We start from the raw sequence: 21,331 nt of genomic DNA on the forward strand, positions 1-21,331 counted from the left end.
ATATCCTAATCTGTAAAAAGATTAGATTGTACTAAGTATATCTAAAGACCTTTCCATCTCTAGACTTCTTTCCTTCTGTGTAGTTTGTCCTAGAGAACTTGCTGTCCCCAATTATAAGAGATTTTTCTTGTCTGATTTCATCCAAGAATAGACCCTTTAGTGTGTAGTTGATGGCTAAAAAGCATGAGATACTAATCTACATCTTCATTCACAGGTTCTTTGAGGAGCTTCTAAATCTGAACTGGGAAACTCAGTTCGAACTCATAATAACATTTCTAGATGGTTGTTGGGGAGTAGCTAGATTATCATCTGATGATTGAAATATTTTTGCTTTCTGTAACTAGAGGATACAGGGCAAAGAGTAGCAACAGAAATATGTATGTGTATGTATGTATGTATGTGTGTGTGTATATCTATGTATGTATATATATGGATACATACTTACATGTCTATACATACTTAATGGGCAGCTAGGTGGTGCAGTAGATAGAGTGCTGGGCCTGGATAGGAAGACTCATCTTCCTGAGTTCAAATCTGGCCTTAGACACTAGCTATTTGACCCTAGGCAAATCACCTAACTTTGTTTCCAGCAGCTTCTTCATCTCTAAAATGAGTTTTTTTTGCCAAGAAAACCCCAAATGGGGTCATGAAGGGTTGGACACCACTTAAAACAACTGAACAGCAACAATACGCATGTGATCTTGCTACCAGAGTAGCCAGCAGGACTTCAGTTTTACTTTGAATTATCTCGCCAAAATTCTAAGTTTTAAGTAAATTTTAGTAAATGATCCCTGTTCTAAGAGTTTATGCTATTCACTTTTGTTAGTCATCTCTACACTGTTTTATTTTAGTGATTTAAAAAAAAAGCAAAGAAGGAGTTACTGTCCATGGTACAGCTAATGGGAAGAGTTAGATTACAAGGTGTAGCATCACGTGCTTATAATCACTGCTACTGCAGGCTGAGCCTGGTGGATCTCTTAAGCTCTGGAGTTTTGAGAGCTAAGCCAGTCAAGTCTGATGTTAGTATGGTGGGAGCAAGAGACCACCAGGGTGTCGAAGGAGTGATAAACTGGCCTACCTAGGAAACTGAGCAAGTCAGAGCTCCTCTACTAGTCAGTAGTAGTGTTGAGCTTATGAGTAACCCCTGTGTTTCAGCCTGGGAAGCCTAGTCTTAAGAAAAAAAAGATCAAAGATGTATATTTTTATTATGTTTTATAAGAGTGCTACTTTTGTGCTTTGTTAATTTTTGTCAAGTACAAAATATACAACACTTCTGATAAATATTTTTTACTGCTTTAGAGCTTTTTCTCTTTTTACAATGCATTTTATTTTCAATTAAAGAGTAGAAGGTGGTAGAAAAGGAATTATGATAGTGGAAAGAAGGCAAAATATTAACTAGAAGTTTTAGTATTGAGGCAAGTTTTTAAGAATCCCCCCCCCCAATTGCAAGCTATAATTAGCACTTCCTTCCACTTTACCAATCTCGTGTCTTCTGTTTTCGGGGGCTCCTGCCTCCCCCTCCCCCCCACTTTGTTCCCAGACCTAGATTTCTTATTCCTCTGGTGTTTTATTTGTTTCAAATAAACTAAGGGAGTGGAGTATATGGAATTTTTGCCATCTTCCATCTTCCTCATTATTTCCAATAACCTTTTTCTTCTATTTTTGTAATTTCTACTACCAGTGGTAGAACTGGAGAATTTTTTTTTGTTCCCTGTTACAGTTCCAGCTGCCACCTCTGAGTTTAGTCTGATAATTCTTGTTATCTTCAACCTGTCCTCAGAGTTGTCTGGATAGGATTGCCATAAATCTCAAATCTCTTTAATATGGTGAATCATAGAATCAGTATGTCAGAACTAGGAGGGACCTTAGAGATTAGATGGTAGAATATCCTTCCTTTTTCCCCTCCATTTTATAAAAAAAGGCACAGAGACGTGAACTGACTTGCCCAAGGTCATATAATTAGTTTGTAACTAAGTCTAGTATCCTAGTCTTCCAGTTTCCAGTCTTGTTTTGCAACTCTAGCTACAGTGGTACTGGTTGGGAACAAGAATATCATTGTTTAAGTTTAGGTGGCATGTGATTGAATCAATCAGTTTCTGAATTATTGTACCTACTATGTCTGTAAAAAATACAAAAGATGTGTAGTCATAGTCCCTACCTTAAATGAGTTTACATTTTAGCAAATATGTACATAGGCTACAATTATAAAACAAGATAGTATAAAATAAAGTGTAGATAGTGAAAACCAATCACTCTGGAGATATCACAATTGAAGTGGTAAGTGGTAGCTCCAGGCTTTGCAGCTGTAATGAGAGAGAGAGCCATAGAAGAGAAATTTTATGGTTAGAATTTGAAGGGATGTGTGAATGCTGGGCTACCCTGAGAGCAACTTCTGGCTGGTAGACATGTTCTGTTCTGTGTTTTATGATATCCTTGTGACATCTGTCCTCTCATGATCCCACTCTGTTTATTCTACTAAAGAAATGCGTAAGATAATGACAGTGTAGAGAGAGTAAGAATGGAGGGAGTAGAGTAAGAATGCTGGATAAGCTGATGAGCCAAAGAAGATTCTGAATAACAGGAAGTGAAGAGAGAAGAAAAATAAAATCAAGTCCATCTTTGTTCGCTTAATGGGCTGTGAGGGTTATGCTGTTCTTCTTGGCATAATTCTGCCTTTCATTACATTTTCACTACTACCTTTAATGTTACAGCCACCTTTTTACTCCTTACCATCAACATGATGTTATATTAGACTTACTGGTAAATATTTGATGAAAGAGGGTTGACTTACCCTCATGGCTGGCTCACATATTCCAACTGCTAGTGTGGATGTTAGAAACTGAACTAATTCGTGTCCTTACATGTTCATGATGCTTGGCATCTATTGAAAACAGAGGGATAGGATCTGTCCCTCTAGTTTCATTGGTATAGAGAGTTCCCTGGATGAAGAAACGTCCTCTTCCAGCGTGGGTTGGTGCCTTCTCTACAACTCATAGTCCTAGAGAGTTTCCCAGATCACAGAGAACTTTAGCACAGAGAGTCTAGAATCACAGCCAGTGTATGGCTTCCTGGTTCCGAGGCTGAATCTCTAGCCACAACATCTAGCTGCCTCTCCTGAAAACAAAATTTCTTTTTAAAAAAAGTCCTTTGATAGACTGAGAAAATTGTAACATTCCTGCATTAATTATTTGTGGATTATAGTACTAGAAGCATCATAAATGTTAAGTAATTTTTATTGTCCCTATTTTAATTCCTGATTTAGGAGACAGTCTTTTGTAAAATTCTAATATAAATAGAAACCACATTCTTAGTTTAAAGGTTATTAAAAGAGAATAAAGAGAAACTCCCAGGTTAATAAGTTATAGATTGTGAATTAACAGTCTAATACAAAAACATTCCTACTATAGGACTTTACAAAATTGACTGTTATGTCTTGAGCACAAAAAAGGATAACTGTAAATTTCCACATTTATGAAATCACTTTCTGAGCATCCACAAAACAGAACTTTAGGACTTTTTGTAAGTGCCACTTGTTATTATTGTTCTTTTTCTAAACTGCACAAGAGGGAAGAAGGTAAACGCAAGTTAGTCATTTACTATGATATCCCCCTGAATTTCCTGTGTAGTTGTCAGAAAATGCAGCCATATAGATAAACAAGATGTGTATTACCTGCCCACACGGTCCCCAAATATTACTAATTCAGTGGAAAATGAGTCAGACCTCTTGTTTGACGTCAAATGGAGAAAATAACCAGATGTTTCACTGATTTTTTTTCAGCTATTTGTTTTGGCAGAATGTATACACAGCTTCATAGAATAACTAAACATTAATTAGAGGCTTGTAGAATAGACTAGTTTGGCTGCTGTCAGACAAACAAAAGTTGAAATAATTGCCTGCAAATAGAGGACGAATGTAATCATCAGAGCAGGAAAGAAATACTTACCTTGGTACAAAGTTATGTAAATTGGAAGAACGAGATTCAATTAAGAAAATAAATTTTTAGGTTAAGAGGGGAATACTTGGGTAGCTAGGTGGTGCAGTGGATAGAGCACTGGCCTTGGAGTCAGGAGGACCTGAGTTCAGATGTGGCCTCAGACACATGATAACTCACTAATTGTGTGACCCTGGGCAAGTCACTTAAACCTGATTGCCTTGAAAAAAAAAAAGAAGGGAATACTCTGTGTTAATTAAGCCACATTATAAACTAGGTTCTGAAAGAAAAGCAAGAAAAACTACATTCTTTAAGGTATTTGTTAAACTGGATAAAGCATTAGATGACATGAGAAACAACTTTTTTCTAACTTCACAAGTTAGTAAATCTAGGAAAAAAGGAAAAACATTAGTGATTGTCTTAACATTTGCATATTTATAGATACATTATTTTAGTTTCAGAGGTAGGGCATAAAAAAATGCATCTGAAAACATACAAATATTAAGAAAAACAAAAATTGTGATTCCATCTTTCTCTTTCTATAAGGTCAAGCCTCTTATACATACTTACTATGTGGCCTTGGGCAAATATCTAACCTTTAAGTGCTCTAAGCAATTCTCTAAGGTGATAAATGACAAAGACGGCCAAGCTGCATTGGTAGATGAAATTTCCTCATGTGTTTCCCTCTATATCTGTGGAGTACTAAGAATTGGACCTTAGCCAAAGTCTAAGATTGCTTTAGAGTAGAGAGTTTATGATCTTTAGCAGAGTGATTGGTTAATCGTTGTGGGAATGTGGAGGTAGAGGTAGGTAGCCAACATGGACCAATTGCTGCCTTGGGCTGATGGAAAAAAAAATCTTAGAGGAAAAAGAAATCATCTTATATATCATTGAGTTCCAGCATTCAAAGTAAAAATAAATAAGACTTTTCTAAATTTTCAAATTTAAAAAAAATTTAGTTACTAGTATGATAGCCATGTTGCTTTCTATAATTTTTCATTGAATACAGTATTTCAGCTTTGTTATGGGTTAAATAGAGACTTTTGTAGGCTACTTTGGAAACCTAACCACTGTTTATAATATTGCTTTCATGGGAAAGTTATTTTCAAATTCCAAATGATGTTATTTATTCTAAAAATTGCTTGTAAAACTTTGTTTTCATGTTGTGAACCAAATATTATTATTTCCATATTAACTAGTAATAATAAATTCATATAAAATTGTGTATCAGCAGGAGTTTCTACTTTGATTAGTAGATTTCTAATTATGGAGAAGAAGATAACATCAAGGAGATAATCAGCATTAGCATATTTCTAGTTGTGGGGAAGGAGTAACAATTTTAGAAACTATCTTTACTTCTGTATAGACTAGGCTGAAATGAATGATGTTGTAACTATCTGGAACATACTTTAGCATAAAACGTGAGAAACCTGTTTACTGAAAAACTCAGGGTGTCTGAAATTCAGTAGAGTGGGCAGGGTGTCATTATTACTTCCATTTGAACATTTAGTGCAGAATTATCACAAAAATCCATTTAGTGTTATATTGAAATTGAAAATAAGTAGCCAAAAGAATACAGCTTTTTTCCCTACATGCATTCACTGTTCCCCTCACACCAAGATAAAGAATATGGTTTACTTATTGAGGAATAACCTTACTGTGACAAATCTATGATTCAAATATTAGTTAATTTGTTTCAACAAATGGTAAGAAAAGTACATATAATCTCTCCACTTTATATTTACAGCCTACCTTGTAAGGTTGTGCAAAAAACACTCTGTAAAGTGCCATAAAAATTTGAGTTGTTTTAATCTAGATTATTCTGGGTGTTACAGTAGTGCAGGCCTGCACAACTTGCAGCTTACAGGCCACTTGGGCTGCTTGCAGCATGCCAAAGGATTTTGGGAGGCCTGTGAGAAGTGTAGAGGAAAACATCCTTTCTGTGTGGAGAAAATCCTTTGGTGTGCTACAAGTGGCCTTTGTAATAAGAGGCCTGCAAGTCGTGCAGGCCTGCAGTAGTAGGAAGTCTGCCTTTATGGTTTACAGAGCACTCTCATTTGGGTCTGGCATCTCCTCTTACACTGATGCACAGCCTCTCCCTGGGCACTAGAGTACTCTAAGGGTGCCAGTGTGTTTCTGTCCCAACCCCATCCCCAGTGTCAGCAAACTTTTCTGTCTCCCTGTGCCAAGTTAGGCCTGACAAAGAATTCACTTTAACATTTTCTGGATTTCCCCATTAGGATTTGAGCTGGTGCATTTTTTAGGCCTGTTAGAAAAGTGTTTGTGGAAGGGAACCTGACCGTTGCTTCCTGCTGCTCCATCATCCAGGTCCCTTGTGTTTTAAAAAGGGTATCCTGAAGACTGAAAAGTCTAAGGAACCAAGGCAGTTAATTTATTTTGGTAGAATTTCAGACATCATGACAGGGTAGGGAGACCTATAAAGCATCTCTTAAATTATACCGCAGATAGTTGCCTACACATAAGGCTCAGTCTCACTTCTAGTATGTTGCATATTTTATACATTCTACATCAAAATAAAATTTGACATTCTTTGGTAACCTTCTAGTATAATATCCACATCATTTTTTCCTTATAGTCCAGAGTATTATAGGCATTTATAAATTAATATGTAATAAGTAGGATCTTGATATTTTTTGACTAAAAAAATGACAAGAGAAATGAATAGACATTATCATGAGTACCTAAATTCAAAATGGAGAAGTTGTAAGTATGACCCGTTTTTGAAAGAAAATTGCAGCAAGCAACAAGATTTGCTAATTGATTAAAAATGTCTTTTTAATTTAAATTTTTCTTGTACTTAATGGTGATTTAAAAAAAAATTATGTTGTCTTTTGTGATTTCTAAAACTAATTTGATCTCAAATTTTCATATAAATCTAATTATCTTTAAATTATAAATGTTTTAGTTTAATTTTTTTTCCATGAAAATAAACAACTTTTTAGTGAAAGTAAAATTTCAAATTTATTTAATGTTGTAGGTCATTTAATTTTATTTAAGTGACAGGTTTTAAAACTATCTCTGGGGGGCAGCTAGATGACGCAGTGGATAAAGCTCTGGGCTTGGAGTCAGGAGGACCTGAGTTCAAATGCGGCCTCAGACACTTGACACTTACTAGCTGTGTGACCTTAGGCAAGTCACTTAGCCCTGATAGCCTCGTCCCCCCCAAAAAAAAAATTAAAAAAAAAACTCTGATTAGTTTCAAGGTTTACTTTTTAAGATAATACTTGTATAGTTTTTCCTTCAGAAAAAGGAATCAAGAAATCTTTGGTCTAGACTAAAGTTTTTAAAACCATAGCTGTAATACCTGTCTGAATATAGTGCACATTTTGCTCCACAGTCTGAATTCTAGAAATTCATGTTCTGCAGACATTTATTAAGCACATATTACCATTCCAGGTTCTGGGGATAGAAAGATGAAAAAATGACAGAGCTCATATTTTTGTGGAGATTACAATCTTGTTTGATATTTTGGTGGCCATGAGATAAAAATTAGTTAAAAAATTAATTTCTTATCCTAGGGTTAGGAAGAAACCAGAGAAAAGGCTGATCCAGGCTCAGGTTAGAAGGAAAGGGTCCCTCAATGGCCTATTTATTTACCTTGCCACTTTCATGGTTAGTATATGTTATTTTGAAAAATGCCATAGGCTATGGAAGAGATAAGACAAAAAGAGAAATAGGATTCTTTATCTTAAAAATGAACACCAAATACCTGTAAGGCAGCTACTAATGGAAAAATAACCAGAAGGATGATAATGAAAATATCAGCAGAATCAGTAGTAGTATCAGTGGAGTCTAAAACGAAAGGATCCCAGGAGTTTGGGCTTGAATTAGTCATGTATAAGGCAGTTCAAAAACAAAACAAAACAAAAACCTGCAGTAAACAGTAACTGAGGCCAGAAATTTGGAAGGAATGACAGAGTAATGTTTAGGAAGAAGCTCAAAGAATGCTTTCAAGCCTAGTGAGAATGGTGGGGAGGGGTGAGTAGAATGTTAACTTAAATGTACCTATTGACCTGTGTGCAGAGATAGCAGATAGGCTGAGATCATTTGTCTACATTAAGCCTGTTCCCCATGCCTTCTAGCTGAAGTCATGTATGCTCATTAAAGTACTACTACATGTAGGTTTTCTTTAAGGTACATTTTAACCTCAGAAAGCCACAGCAGTGGGGAAGGAGTGGGGAAGAAGTTGGGAGCTAACAGCTGGGGACAATTAGCTGTGTTTCAGAAATAACTCTGCCATACAAATATGAAAAAGTGCACAGGAGAAGCCAAACATTGGCATGAAGATCAGGGTAGGAAAAGATCACTTCTTAGGTGGGGGATCAGAGAACTCAATCATCATGGCACTTGAGGAAGGAACAGAATTAAAAATATATACAACCGTATGACATATTGTGTTCTTAGTGGAAAAACAGCTAAGTACTTCTTGTTCTTTCTAGATGCAACAGAACTAGTACAACTGATTCTCTCGCTCCCTCTCTCTTGATACAGGAGCCTGTACCTGACACCCCTGCTATTGGTGCTGCAAAGTAAGGGAAGAGATCTCTCGCATTTCCTTTCATTGAGATCTCATTTTAGAGGTGTGACCTATGTTCTGGATAGCCTATATTTTGACAAATGTTGTAATTGAATTTTTTTCCATAGTTTTCACTCATTTTCAAAGTCAAAGTCTTTGTTATTTTTATTTATTTTGAATTAATTTAAGTTACAAATTGTGTGAAATTTATACTTATTTCATAGTGTGTGACAACTGGTAGAGACCTTAAAGAACATTTAGTCTAATCCCCTTATTTTATAGATGAAGAAACTAAGGTGGTTTGGCCTTTTTCAGATAGCTATTTTCTATTTGAGGAAGACAAATACTACATTATCTAGATATCTAGTTTAATTTGGAAGAAAAATTTTGGTGTGTAATTGACTAATTTGGAATTTTAATTCACTACTTTTAAAAGGAGATGATTTTTGCTAAAACAAAATTTTTTTCATTGAAAAACTCATTTAGCTAACTTTTATCATAGTAACAGTGATCCATTAAAAAGTACTTTCAGTATCATATCTCCATAATAGCCACTTTGTAGTTAAACAGTAAACAAAACAGTTTTCAAATATTGTTGTAATGTTGTAGAAAAGAAATCCATCTGTAAGAGGTAGGATATTAAAATGAATCAATGAGAAGGCCATTGACCATAAGATTTTCGTTAATAAGCTCATCAAACAGTGGAATAAAAAATAAAACGTGAACTCCTAAGAAAGGTGTTGACAGTAAACTTGGAAACAGCTAAGTAAGACTATTTGAAATCTGAAAATATTTAATAGAAGGAAATGGAATGCAGGACCTTCATAGTCTACTGTTTTCTTGTAAAGTTAACAAGATGATAGTTTGAAATTTTGTTTTCACAGTTTGAAGTTTGTAACTAATTTAACATGGAATATATATTGCAAACTATGGGAGGGGAGTCTTCTTACTTAGCTATCCTTGGTAATATTAAAATCATCAATTGACATCTAATTACCTTCTAGTTATTCTGAATGGGAAATAGGGTTAATAGTGTTCCTTTCCCCTACTTGATTTCCATAAGAACAGTGGGTTGTGTGACTGGGATGAAACATCAGCTTTTTGCTTAAAAACAGAATTGGACCTTCTCGGTTCAAAACTAACCTGCCCCTAAAAAAGGGCACCATCCTTTGGTGTGGCAGAGAGTATGAACTGAAAGTGTGATTATGTATTCAAACCTCAGGTAAACTCACACCTACAGAGGAGCAAGTGAGAAGCACTGAGAGGGACATAGAGCTTCTGCTATGCCTTTCATCTTTTCTTTTCTCTGGTGACTAGTTAGATAAAGTTACACTATTTTGCCTTAGGCATTCTCTACCAAACTTTTTAAAAAATTCTTTTTTTTTTTCAATCAATAAAAATCTACCTTCTCTTTCTCCCACTTTCCCTTCCCACTTGAGAAGGAAAAAATAAAACAAAACAAAACCATTTACAAACATGTATAGTCAAGCAAAACAAATTCCCACGTTGGCCGTGTCCAAAAAAAAAATATGCCTTGATCTGTACTCTGAGTTTTACCACCTCTCTGCTAGGAGATGGCTTTCATTATGAATTGTCTAGAAGTATATTTGATTATTTCATTGACCAGAGTTTTTAAGTCTTTCATGTTGTTTTATGATATTGTTGTTGCATAAACTGTTCTCCTCGTTCTGTTTTGTTCACCTCACTCTATATCAATTCATACAAGTTTTGCTAGGTTTTTCTGAAACTGTCTCCTTCATCATTTCTTATAGCACTATAATATTCCATCACATTTATATACCATAAGCTATTGCCTAATTGGTGGGCACCCCCTTAGTTTACAGTTTTTTGCTACTACAGAAACAACTGCTGTAAATACTTTTTACATATCCTTTGTTGGAATTTTTTTTCCTTAGGATTAATGCCTTCCTTAATCTGTCTTGCTTCTTATTTCCTCTTTTCCTCCTTCTTCTTCTTTCCCTCTTAAGCGGAATGTATTTCTGAACTTAACAGAAATATGTGTGTGTGTGTGTGTGTGTATGTAATTTTTTCTCCCTTCACTAGTTCATATGAGAATAAGGATCAAGTGTCAATTACTGCCTTGCTTCCTTCCTCCTTGTTTGTTAGACTTGTGCATTCTGATTATGCAGATAATTTCCTTATCCTTCTTTTCCTTCTTTCCTCACCTCCTTACCCCTGCCCTCCATTAATTCCTCTTCCCCTCCCTTTCTATTCTTCTTATAAGATATCAAAACATAAAAGAACTAATTCTAGACCCTCTATTTAATTTAGACTCCCTGGATTACCTCCAATGATGATAAGGGGACAAATGTTTCATCTTCCTCATGAGAATGTAAGCAGTTTATCCTTCTTTAATTCCTTATGATGTTTCTCTTGACTATTGTGTTTGTACTTCAAAGTTTCTATTCAGCTCTGACCTTTTTCATGAGGATGCTTGAAAGTCCTAGGAGCATGCTCGGTTTTTCTTGAATTCTTTCTTTCTAGCTGCTGGTAATTCTTTCTTTTGTTTTTTTTTTGCTTTTTGGTGAGGCGATCAGGGTTTAGTGATTTGCCCAAGGTCACACAGCTAGCAAGTGTCAAGTGTCTGATGCTGGATTTGAACTCGGGTCTTCCTGACTCCAAGACTGGAACTCTCTCCACCTTGCCACCTAGCCGGTGGTATTTTTAAAAATTTAACCCAAATGCTCTTGATTTTGGCTGTGTACTGTTCCTGGAAATCTTCATTTTCGAGTTTCTTTCAGGAAGTAGCCAATAGATTATTTCTATTCCCATTCTTTTCTCTGATTCTGAAATATCTGGGCAGTTTTCTTTTATAATTTCTTGAAATATGAAGTCTAGACTCTTTTTTTGGTCATGGCTTTTAGGTAGTTTGTTAATTCTTAAATTACTTCTCCTTGTTCTGTTTCCAAGTTAGTTGTTTTTGCAATGAGTTACTTTGTCTTTTCTTCCATTTTCCCCCCTGTCTTTTGACTTTGTTTTAATATTTCTTGTTGTCTAATGGAATTGTTAGCTTCTATTGGGTCCATTTTAATTTTCAGGGAGTTTGTTGTTTAGTCAGCATTTTGTATCTTATGCCAAACTAAATTTCCTTTCCCATTCTTTCTTTTCTAACTCATATCTTTAATACTTTTTTTCTCCAGTGTTCTCATTTCATTTATAAAAAATATTTCAAAACTCTTTTTATAATTCTTCTTTCATCTGGTCTAGGGATTGTAGTTAAACCTGGGACCAAGCTGTGTCTATCTTTCAAGCTTTGCTTACAAATATTTGGAGTAATTTTCTGTTTCTTGCTTTGTGTCTCAAGCCTCCCTGACAATGCACTTGCATTTTATGATGCGTTTTGGTTGTTTGTTTATTTGCTTATTGTTCCAAACTGTTTCCTTACTCCAGACTTCATATTAGGTTGTTGGACTCTATACAGAAGGGAGGTCTGGGTTGGTCCAGCTGCTTTTTTCTTGGGCTATTAAATGTGTTATTCTAAGTTTCAGACACAGCTCAGGCTGAGGACTGGCAAACTTTCAGGGCTCCCAAAGTGGTCTGATCTAGGGCAAAGGCTAATGGCTGCCCTCCTGATCTGAGCCCTGCAAATTTCTGATCAGCAGCTTCTGTGGGTCTGTGCCATAAACATGAGGACTTACTCCCTTGGTTAATGTTCCAGGAGATTTCTACTAGACTCAGCTGCTATGAGCCAGCTAGAAAGCTCTACCAGTTCAGAGCAACGGAAGTGCAAACTCCCCTTAGATTTGGGTTTCTTGTCATGATTATTCTACTGCAGGGTGGGCTGGAGGCTGGAACTGAGACGCTGCTCCATTCCTAGGGTCAGAACCACACCCCTTGCTTTGGAAGTGAGAAGCTTGTTTGCTTCAGAACTTGTTCCTTACTTGTATACACAGCTGAAAGGCTGTGACCACTCCTCACTCTAGAATGCCACCTTTATGGGCAAGTCTCTTCTTTAGCCTGCTCTGGATGTGTGATCTAGAGCTAGGTAGTGAGTATCAGAGCAACCAGCTGTTACCTATGCCTATACCCTAAACAAGTTTGGCTCCTCTGTGCTGGATTGGGACCTTGCCCTGGTGCATAGGTTCTCCTTGTCCTGAAATGCTCTGTGCATCCATTCCTGGCTGGACCCTACCTCAGAATTCTTCATCTTTCTTCCAAAGCCAACTTGGGCTGGAAAAATGACTCACTGTGATTTTTTTTTTTAATTCCTCATCAGGACTTGGTGTGGTACATTTTCTAGCATCTACTAGGTACCGGGCACTGTGCTAGGTGCTTTGCAAATATTATCTCATTTATCTGTCTGGCAGATAGGTTAAAGGGACTAGATACATACCTTCTTCCAGAAGATAGAGAAGCTGCACATAGGAGCTTTCTCTTACTCTCTGCCACTTTGTCATTCCCTGGAAAGAATGCCGGACTTGAAGCTAGGAGGCCCAGGCTTGAGTACTGATGCTGACACTTACTAACTCTGACTTCGTGGTCTTAAGACAATTTAAAACTCTACATCTCGTTATCTATTAAATACTCATCTATTAAACGGGTATAATTATGTTTATAGTACTAGCAGCTGATTGCGAAAAGCACATTTACCTTAAAATATTGTCTGAAATAAGTAATTTAATCATTCTTATAAGTCTTTACCAACTATTTCTTAGGTATTGATGGTATTAGTTAACCTTACAAAGGTTTTCTCTGTTTACCTGTACTTAGATTTTCCTTTCCTTCAGGTTCTAGAATTTGTTTCATGCTAGAGTTACAGATTCTTTGGCTTGCATCACATAAGTTTTTTCATCCCTTTTGCTGAATCATCATTCATTCCCTACTATTTGGTTTTCAGGGTTTTGTCCCAAGCTGGATTTCCTGTTATTTTATCAAGCTCATATGTCCAAAAAACATCATCTTTTTCTCTAAACTGACTTTTTCAGCAAACTTCATTTCTATAATGAGTACTAACAGGTTCAAAAACCTCAGAGTCATCCCTTCCCTTTGATCTACATATGTAATATAAAAATCTACACTACCTAACATCTATTATTTTCTCTCCAGTCATATAGATTCCCTCACCCTAACAGTGTTTACTTGAACTATTATAAAACCTCTTAATTGGTCTTCTTGTTTCCAGTCTCTCCCTTTTCCAGCCCATCCTCCTTATTTTTTGTTGTTCAGTCATGTCTGACTTTGTGAACCCTATGGACCATAGCATGCCAGACCCTTCCGTCCACTATCTCCCAAAGACTGTCCAGAGTCATGTTTAGTACTTCCATGACACTGTCTATCCATCTCATCCTTTGATGTCCTTTTTTCCTTTTGCCTTCAATCTTTCTCAATACCAGGGTCTGTTCCAGTGAGTCCTGTCTTCTCATGTGGCCAAAGTATTCAAGCTTCAGCTTCAGTATTTGTCCTTCCAATAAGTAGTCTGAATTAATTTCTTTAGGTATTGACTGATTTGATCTCTTTGATGTCTAAGGGATTCTCAGCAGTCTTCTCCAGCACCACCGTTAGAAAATGTTGATTCTGCAGCACTCAGCTTTCCTCATAGTCGAACTCTCACAGCCATACATTGCTATTGGAAAAACCATAGCTTTGACTATATAGAATTTTGTCGGCAAAGCCATGTCTCTGCTTTTTCGTATGCTGTACAGATTTTGCCATAGCTTTTTTTCCAAGGAGTGTCTTTTAATTTCAAGGCTGCAGTCACCATCTGTAGTGATCTTTGAGCCCAAGAATATAAAATCTGACATTTCTCCTTCTATTTGCCCGGAAGTAATGGGACCGGTTACGAAGATCTTTTTTTTTTTTTAATAAATTTTAAGTTTCAAGCCAGCTTTATTTTTTTCTTACTTCTTTTCTTTTTAAAGGCAGTTGGGGTCAAGTGACTTGCCTGTGGTCACACAGCTAATAAGTGTCAAGTGTTTGGTGTGAAGCTGGATTGGGCAGGTGCTCTATCCACTATGCCACCTAGCTGCCCCCCAAGCCAGCTTTTATGCTCTTGTCTTTCACCCTTATCAAGAGGCTTCTGAATTCTCATAGAGCACAGCTCCTTCTTTGATACAGACACACCATGCTGGGTGATCCTGTGCCAAAGCCTTCCATGTCTCACAATCAATGCTAAAGTTTTTCAGAGAGACCTTGAGAGTGTCCTTGTATCGCTTCTTCTGACCTCTATGAGTGCTTGCCTTGTGCAGGTTCTTCGTAAAATATTATTTTAGGTAAATGTGTGTGTGTTTGGCATTTGGGCTTCATGGCCATCCCATTGAATTTGCACTCTAGAGTTTGAATACTTGGCAGTTCAACTCAAGGAAAGCACCTTATTGTCTGGTACCTTGTTTTGCCAATTAATCTTCAGAATCTTCCTGAGACAATTCAAATGGAAGTGGTTCAAGTTTCTGGTGTGGTGTTGGTAGACTTTCCAGGTTTCACAGGCATACAACAATGAAACCAACGCAACAACTCTGTAGACCTTCAGTTTAGTATGCAGCTTAATACCTCTTCTCTCCCACATTTTCTTTTGGAGTCTCCCAGACACTGAGCTAGCTCTGGCAATGAGTTGTCAACTTCACCATCTGTATGGACATCCCTGGAAAGTATATTGCCGAGGTAAGTGAACTCATCCACAGCATTCAAAATTTCTCCCATTTGCTGTAACCAGTGGTTCCATATATGGATGGTGTGGTGCTGGCTGGTGGGGAACCTGTTTTCTTGGTGTGGATTATTAGGCCAAAATTAGCACAAGCAGCAGAAAATTGGTCCATATTCTGCTGCATCTCAGGCTCAGGCTGCATTGAGTGTACAGTCACCTGTGAACAAAAAATCACGGACCAACTCTACTTCTACTTTAGTCTTGGCTTGTAGCCTTTTCAAGTTAAATAGTTTACCATCAGTGTGGTAGCTAACCTTGATGGTCAGATCAAGATGATAGCCTTGTCATGCTCCTTTTCCAGTCTTAAACCAGTCAGGTGTTCCCTGTTTGGTTCTAACTGTTGCTTCTTGGTACAGGTTCCTCAGGAGACAAGTAAGATGATCTGGTACTCCCATCTCTTTGAGGACTTGGCACATTTTGTTATGATCCACACAAAGGCTTTAGGGTTTTAGAAAGCTCAGCTGGAATTCTGTCATCTCTACTGGCTTTACTGTTAGCAGTGATTCTTAATGCCTGCTTGACTTCATTCTCCAGGTTGTAGGGTTCTAGACCAGTAAGCACACAGTCGTGGATATTGGTGATGTTAAGATCTTTCTTGTATAGTTCTGTATATTCTTGCTACCTTTTTTAATTCTCTTCTACTTCTGTTAAGTTCCTATGATTTTTGTCTTTTATCATACCCATTTTTGCATGAAATGGTAGTTTGATATCTAATTTTCTTGAAGAGCGTCTTTCTCCTTCTGTTGTTTTCTTCTGTTTCTTTGCATTGCTCATTTAAGAAAACCTTCCGTCTCCTGTTTTTCTCTGGAATTCTGCATTCGGTTGGATATATCTTACCTTTATTTTTTTTTTGCTTTCCTTCTTTCCTCAGCTATTTTTAAAGCCTCATCAGGCAGCCATTTTGCTTTCCTGCTCTTCTTTTTCTTTGGAATTTTTTTTGTTGCTGCCTCCTCTACAGTATTGCAAACCTTTGTCCATAGTTCTTTAGGCACTCCATCTACCACGTCTAATCCCTTAAATTTGTTTGTTACTTCTACTTCATATTCATAAGAGATTATTTAGGTCATACCTGTATGGTCTGATGGTTTTCCCTGCTGTCTTCAATTTAAGCCTGAATTTTGCAATAAGAAACTCATGATGTGAACCACGGTCAGCTCCAGATCTTGTATTAACTGACTGTAGAGAGCTTCTCCACCTTTGGCTGCAAAGTATATAATCAATCTGATTTTGGTATTGACCATTTGGTGATGTCTATGTATAGAGTTGCCTTTTGGGTTATTGAAAAAGAGTGTTTGCTATGACCAGTGAGTTATCTTGACAAAACTCTATTAGTCACTGCCCTGCTTTTTTTTTGTATTCTAAGGCCAAACTTGCCTGTTATTCCAGTTGTATCTTTTGATTTCCTACTTTATCATTCCAATCCCCTGTGATGAGTGTGACATCGTTTTTTGGTGTTATTTCTAGAAGATGTTGTAGGTCTTCATAGAACTGATCAAGTTTGACCTCTTCAGCATCAGTAACTGAAGCATAGACTTGTATTACTGTAATGTTGAACAATTTGCCTTGGATTCAAACAGATATTATTCTGTTGTTTTTGAGATTATACACCAGTACTGCTTTTTTCACCTTTTTATCGACTTTGAGACTACTCCATTTCTTCTAAGGGATTCTTGTCCACAGTAGTGTATGTAATGATTACGTGAATTAAATTCATTCATTACCATTTATTTAAGTTCACTGACACTCAAAATGTTGATATTTAATCTTTCTAGTTCCTATTTTACCACATCCAGCTTACCTTGGTTCATAGCTCCTCCATGTAGCTGCCAAAATAATCTTCAGGCAAGTCTGAGTATGTACCTGTTGCCATTAAGATGAAATACACATTTGATATCCTGGTGTTTATGGTCCTCCACAATCTAGCTCAAGCCTACATTTCCAGCCTTATTTCACATTACTCCCCTTCATACATACTGCATTCCATTCAAAGCAGCCTACTGTTTCCAGGAATCAGTATTTAATCCCCCCCTGCCCCCGCCCGTGTCTTTTCACAAGTGCACCTTCATGGTTGGAATCCCTCATTTCCATATCAGATTTTTAGGGGCTACTTCTTCTATTAATTCCCTGAATTATCCATTGTTAATGATTACCCCTTCTTCAAATTACTTAGCATTTGGTTACAGTTTTACATGTCATATCCTTTGAAATGTAAGCTTCTTATATTTTAAGGAAGGAACTACTTGGTTTTTAGTCCTTGTTTCCTCAGTGCCTATTTTGTGCACGGTCAGTGCCTAATAACTTTTTGATGAGTATTAATTTTAAACCCAAAACACACAGATGCACACTCATAAGACCAAATTCCTTAGCAGAATAGCCCTTGAAACCATTGACCGTACCTCTTCCTTCCCACCTGAGAAGTCAAGTCAACAAATATTTATTAAGTGTTTACTATATACCAGGCACTGTGCACTGAGGTTACAAAGAAAAACAAAAGCATAATTCCTGCCCTCCAGGAGTTTACATTCTAATTGGGGAGAAAATATGTAAACAATTTGGTACATACAAGATATATGCTAAGTAGATGGAAGACAATTTGAGTGAGGAAAGCGTTATCAAAAGGAGTGGGTGTTAGAGTGGGGAAGACTAGGAAGGGCCTTTTGGAGTAGTCGGGATTTGAATGGAGTTTTGAAGGAAGTCAGGAAAACCAGGAAGGGTGAAGTGGTAGAAATTTTCAGGTCTTGTGAACAGTCATTATAAAGGCATGGAAACAGGAGTTTGAGTGTTCTGGCTGAGGAACTGCTAGATTGTAGGGTGTGAATATCTTCTGCTGGGAGTGATAGGTAATTAATTGGGGAGGAATCAAAAGGACTGACTTGCTGCAGTAAGGGCTGGATAGCATGAATTTGTGATGTTTTCTGCCAGCACAGTTGTGAGACTTCCTCTAGTTGTGTTTAGTGGCTTGCGAGTAGGAGAGGAAGAGGCAGATGGGAGTAATGCAGAACTGAGATTTGGCAAGAGAAGAATGACAGTGAGATGGCAAAGGATCCAACAGCAGATGACATTGTAGAGGTCGGATGGCTAAGCAGTGGGAAGAATCTGGAGAGAGAGGAAAACTGAAGTCAGATCAGGGATAAGTCCTTGAGAAGTATAGAGGGGTAGAAGTATGGAAAGTTTTGATGAAGATGCAGAATTTCTGAAGTTGACTATTTCCCTAGGCTCTTTTCTAAGGCTGCTTCTCTCCCCTCTCAATCTTTCCTTTAAGAAAACTTCATGTACTCCTATATTTTAAATTCCCTCTCTATAGTGATGATTTCCAGGTGTCTGTCTCCATCTCTGATCTCTTTGCCAACCTCTGTATCCACATCTTATGTCTGACTGGCTCCTTAAACTCCACATGAGAGGCAGTGTGGTATCGTGGAAAAGGCACTGGATTTGAACTCAGAAGACCCTGCTTGAAATCTTAACTCCGCTTTGTTGCCCTGGGAATCCTGTTTCCAAAACAGAGTTTATTTTCTTTCCCCTAATACATGTCTTTTATTCTTACTTCATTTCTGCAATATATCTCTTGCATTAGTTTCCTTTCTATTGCCATTATCCTGCTACAGGGCCTCATTACCACCTTCCCGGACTATTCAAAGTAGCGTCCTAACAGGTCTTCTTCCTGTTTGCTCTCCTTAACAGTGCTGCTTCATCGTCTTTCCTTGTGATGTATGGTGTTACTCCTCTACTTGAAACCAGCCAGTGCTGAGTAAAATTAAAACTTTTTAGCCTGTCATTCAAGGTTCTACCTTTCTAGTCTTATCTTTTATTACTTTCTTCCAGGTACTCTAAACTCCAACCAAACTGATTACCTATATATGTGTCTTTATATCTTCCCTTTGCCTGGAATTCCCTTGACATTCACTTTCTGCCCTGTCCCGCCTTTTTTCCATACCTGTTTGATTCAAATTCAACAATCCCAAAGCAGAATTCATTTTCTTTCCTCCTCCCCCCATTTCAGAACCCACCCTTTTTCTGAATTTTCCTATTTCAGCTAAAGACACAATCATTCTTCCAGTCTGTTGTGTTTGTAACTTTGGCATTATCCTTGACTTTTCACACCCCACATATCCAATCTGTTACCAAATCTTGCCATGTTTGTGATCATAACCTATCTTGCCATCTGGTCTCTTCTTTTCATACATCCACTATCTTAGTGAAGGCCCTCATTAAGATTAATTGGCTTCCTTGTCTCAAATCTACCTTGCATTCCATTCTCCCTTCAGCTGTCAAAATGACTTTAAAATTCAGATCTGACCCTGTCACTTCCCTGCTTAATAAATTTCAGTGACTTTATAGCCTTGAGATCAAATGTAAATTCTGCAGTTTGGCTTGTGAATCCCTTCACAACCTGGCTTCAACCTCTCTTTCCAGTCTTAAAGCCACATTATTCCTTTCTGTAGATGCTGTGGTCCAGCCATACTGGCCTTTTTTCTATTTTTCCTACATGCCAGCCACTCCATCCGTATGCATTTGAATTAGCTCCCCCCACTCCTGGCTTGGAATTCACTCCTTCCTCATTTCTGCCTTACAAAATATAGGATCCTTCTCTTCCTTTGAGACACAGCTCAAGCCCCTCCATTTTCATGAAATCCTTTCCTGATCCTTTCAGCTAAGAGTGACTTTCCTGCTAGATAGTACTCACTGAACTGGACCAGTGATTTGATTCGTTTAGGAAAGTTCCAGGTGAAGAAACTCCCAATTTGGCACCTTCTCTGCAATGTAGAACCTTAGAGAGTTGCCTAAGTCACTGAGATTTGTCCAGGGTCACACAGCAAGAGGTGGATTTTGACCTCAGTCAATTCTTCCTACTAAAAAGCAGAGATAGCACCTTGCCATAAAGTCCTCATAGTCAAAGCTATGGTTTTCCCAGTAGCAGTGGTATGGCTAGGAGGGCTGGATTTTAGGGAAAGCTGAGTGCCACCTGAATCAATGCTTTCAAATTGTGGTGCTGGAGATTTTTTTAAAAAATCTGTATTTTACTTATTCCTTTTATTTGTTTTTTTGTTTTTGTTTTTTTTGGTTGGGCATTGGGGGTTAAGTGACTTGCCCAGGGTCACACAGCTAGTAAGTGTTAGGTGTCTGAGGCCGGTTTTGAACTCAGGTTCTGCTGACTCCAGGGCCTGTGCTCTATCCACTGCACCACTTAGCTGCCCCTGTGCTGGAGATTTTTCAAAATCTCTTGGATAGCATCAAATCGGTCAATACTTAAAGAAATTAATTCAGACTGCTTATTGGAAGGACAAATACTGAAGCTGAAGCTTAAATTCTTTGACCACATAAAGAGAAGAAAGGACTGGTTGGAAAAGACTGATACTGAGAAAGATAGAAGGCAAAAGGAGAAGGGGACATCAGAGGAGAGATTCAAAAATACTGTCACAGAAGCATGAGCTTGGACAGACTTTGGGAGATAATGGAGGATAGAAGGCCTGGTGGTGCTTTGGTCAGTGGAGTCACAAAGATTCATATGTGACTGAATGAACGACAAAAGATCTTCCTGGCTTCGTTCGAGGCTGCCACTAGCCACCATGCCATGCACCCCTTCCCCCTCCCCAAGGTACCTTATATTTATTCATGTTTATTCTGTATATACTTATACATATACTTGTTTTTTCCCCAGGAAAGATTGCAAGCTGTCTTAGAGTAGGGATTTTTATACACTTTGTATTTTTATTCCATCCCCCTAGAACAGTGTCTGGCGTTTATTAATTCATTCATATCTATCTTTGAAGTACCCTACTAAAATGTCATCTCTTCTAGGAAGCCTTCCCTGACCTCTCCCATCCTCCCAGGTTAGTAATAACTCTTCACCCATATTGCATATGGGATTTCACTTGTCAACTTTATTATGTATGTGAGATGTATACTTTTGTACTCTAGTCATTTATTGCAAAGGCAGAGTGGCATAGCAGGCAGAGACCTGTGTTTGGAGTCCTGAAAACCAATTTACAATTCCTGCTTGTGATACTTTTTAGCTGTGTGACCATGGAGATTTGCTCTTTGTTATTTCTAGCTTTTTTTTTAAAGTTATCAGACTGTTAAATTTTCAGTTCTGTATGGGTGTGTGTGTGTGTGTGTGTGTGTGTGTGTGTGTGTGTGTGTGTATGTATGTGATTATTTTGGTCATGTTTAAAAACCAGTTGACACTGGGTCTTCCTGACC

At 37.6% G+C, this 21,331-nt stretch overlaps 1 protein-coding gene across 1 annotated transcript in view; it reads left to right on the top strand.

Moving 5' to 3' along the window:
* TTC33 (tetratricopeptide repeat domain 33) overlaps positions 1-21,331 on the top strand; it is a 40,735-nt gene that overhangs the window by 4,515 nt on the left and 14,889 nt on the right. The window lies entirely within an intron of this gene.

The sequence above is a fragment of the Phascolarctos cinereus genome, unplaced genomic scaffold, assembly GCF_003287225.1.
Source record: "Phascolarctos cinereus isolate Bilbo 61053 unplaced genomic scaffold, phaCin_HiC Scaffold_4;HRSCAF=312, whole genome shotgun sequence".
Taxonomy (NCBI): domain Eukaryota; kingdom Metazoa; phylum Chordata; class Mammalia; order Diprotodontia; family Phascolarctidae; genus Phascolarctos; species Phascolarctos cinereus.